The 3,064-nt window shown below is 31.9% G+C and overlaps 1 pseudogene; it reads right to left on the bottom strand.

Moving 5' to 3' along the window:
• Positions 1-1,190: 1,190 nt before the first annotated feature.
• LOC111730047 lies at positions 1,191-1,306 on the bottom strand (annotated as a pseudogene).
• Positions 1,307-3,064: the final 1,758 nt, after the last annotated feature.

The raw sequence follows: 3,064 nt of genomic DNA, 5'->3' as shown, positions 1-3,064 counted from the left end.
AAGGAAACTCCTTATATTTCTAATAATATTTTATTTATGAGATGATTACAAGATGTCTTTACTCAGTCTTGCCAAAGTTTTATCTTAACATTTTTTCAAAAGTTCACTTTTCTCTGTGTGCTGCACTGTTTTAACCTGAGCTATAGAATCTCAGTATTTTATCGTGTAGGAAGTTAATAAATATTTACAATGACATTTTAGGACTAATACCAGATTTAGGGAAAGTGAGAACCCACACCAAGTGTAACACACTTTAAACAGGTACAGAATGTAGTCTGATATTGCTTCTGTTTTTTCTAACTTAACTCACTACTTCAAAATTCATTTTGAAGCATAGTTTTCTTCTCTGGGAAGTATTCATACTGTATCTAAATTTGATAGGGAAAATCTAGATCTCAGCTCTCGTTCAAGGTTATAAAAACATGGAACTATAGTGCTGACAGCTTTTGTCTTTTTAATTCATTATTTGTTTTGTTTGGGGAAGTTTATGGTACTCACATGTACATGGTATGTTAGTTACATTTCCAATAATAGGATTATTTTCTCTATATTTGAAATTATCCACATTTTTGAGAGAAAAGACTTTATTCTGAATTTTCTCCAAGAAGTGAGTCTAATTTTTGACTAGAGGATATATGAGCAGTATGCTGGTAAATACTTTACAATAGGCTCTCTAGAGGAAAACAGAAAGGCTTGATTTATAATATTTGTTGATTTTCATGGGTTAATACACCCACCATGGCCAATTTTGACTTCAGTTGCAACTTCAATTTCAACTGAATTTGGATTTGGGACAAAATCACTCTCAAAGGTAACTGCAAGTTGGCTCCAGCAAACACTATGAACATAAAATATGCAAATATTCTGTAATATAATTTCATTGTGCCCCTTCCATGTATGACAGTAGATAAAAAACTTCAAATTTGTAAATCATATATTTGGTTAAGCCACAATTTTTTCTGGGGGCGGGGGGCAGGGTTGGTTGTTAAGCTTTATCTTTTTTTTTTTTTTTTAATGGTGACATTGGTTAATGAAATCCAGTAATTATCAGATGCACAATTCAACAGTAAGGAATATACATACATTGTATTGTGTGTTTACCACCCATAGTTAGATTTCTTTCTGTCATCACATATTTGGCCCTTTTTAATCCATCTACATTTTTTTTCTTTTTAATTTATTATCATTTATGCCTACAGCACCTGGTCTTCCTAGGTGGTCTCCCATCCAAGTACTAACCAGGCCCGACCCTACTTAGCTTCCAAGATCAGACATCAGGCTTGTTCAGGGTGGCATGGCTGTAGACCATGGACCATGGCTCCACTGAGGCACAAACCCAGGACCTTCTGCATGTAAAGCAGAGGTGCTAACTGCTAAACTATGGAACTAGGTACTCTATCTACATTTTTTGATTACCTACTTTGTTAAAGACACTTTGTTTCAAGGAATGCTTTTAAAAAGGAATGCTTTTAAACAACATGCTTAAACCTACTGAAACAAGATCCAATTTCTTTGGGTATTTCTAAATGCATTATATAGATACTTAATATCACCAATTGCTCAGAATTAGATTGTGATTATTGGAAAAAAATATTTTGATCTGAATCTACCAAATTCGTTTACTTCAAAGGTCCATTGATACCATTAATTTTTAAAATTTAGTTTTTACAACGTGATTGCTTACTAATAGGTTAGTGATCACACCAGATGTGTGTGTTATTGAGCAAAAGATTTTTCCAGAGTATGTTCAATATTTGCCACTGATTACTGAGCAGATAAAAAAATTATATATTTTATGTTGTTTCTTAGATTCATTTTTTGTTTTTCTAATCAAACTTCTGTTCTATCCCACCCCTCCCACCAAACTCTCCACCCATTCTCATGGTTTCCCAATTTTTTTGTAAGCATATATTTGATATGTCTATATGTATATGTGTTTTCCCTCATGTATATAGATAGATCTTGGAATAGTTCCATTTCTCCTTTTAGAAGCAGTCAAATTCCTAGTTTTTCAAGACAAGAGGATGTAATTTCTGAATAATGAGATGGAACTTTTAAAAGATTATAAAGTACAGAAAAATAGATGCAAAAAATAGATGTCCTAGAGAAAATAAAAGACGTTTTCTACTTTAAATTATGGTGATTATAGGAAACAACTTTCAATTGTTCTATGACTAATGTAGTTTTGTTGTGATTGCAGCTCAATTATAGAGTACAATAGTAGTCTGCCTAAATATTTTAGAAGAAAATTTTTTTATTTTTTTACAATAGGGACAATTTTAATGTTCATATGATAAATTTCCCATAAACAATATAAAATTAACTTGGAATACAGGTAGCTGTATATCATCCTTTTAAAATAAAACATTAAATTTTGTTGGAAAATACTTATACTTCTAAATGTAAATAGTATCTAATATGATTGATTGTGTTAATAATGTATAATAATTTTAAAACACTTACTATATTCCAGACACTGCTGTGTTAACTTGTGTGCTTGTGTGTGTATGCATACTCATTTAATCCTTGAATTAAGTCCTGAATTAAAGTCTGCTTTCAGATAAAGAAACTGAGGCACAAAGAGATTGTCACCAATGGTAAATGACAAATTTGAGATTCATATTTAAGCAGTCTCTTTCTGAGCTTGGATTCTTAAAAATAGTACTATACTGCATATTTTCCTGTATTAACAAATTATCAAGCAGGATGCTGACAGTATGGGATGTGAATAAATTAAATGGATTTCAAAAGTGATATATGGAATCTAAGAAACAGAAAGCACAAACTAATCAAAAACAGACTCACAAATATAGAGGATAATCTGATGACAGCAAGAGGGGAGGGTGTTTGGGGGGCTGGGAGAATGAGATGAGGGGTTAAAAAAATACAAATTAGTAGTTGATAGATGGTCCTGGGAGTTGGGAGCATGGCATAGGGAATGCAGTTAGCATTAATGTAATAGCTAGATGGAGAGCCAGAGGAGAGAAAGAGCAATAAGTATATAAATGTATAACCAATGTATCATATACTTGAAACTAATAATAAAATAAAAATGAAAAAAGGG

The sequence above is a fragment of the Pteropus vampyrus genome, unplaced genomic scaffold (assembly GCF_000151845.1).
Source record: "Pteropus vampyrus isolate Shadow unplaced genomic scaffold, Pvam_2.0 Scaffold9, whole genome shotgun sequence".
Lineage (NCBI taxonomy): Eukaryota > Metazoa > Chordata > Mammalia > Chiroptera > Pteropodidae > Pteropus > Pteropus vampyrus.
The sequence above is the reverse complement of the archived record's forward strand: the minus strand, read 5'-3'. Positions and strand labels throughout refer to the sequence as shown.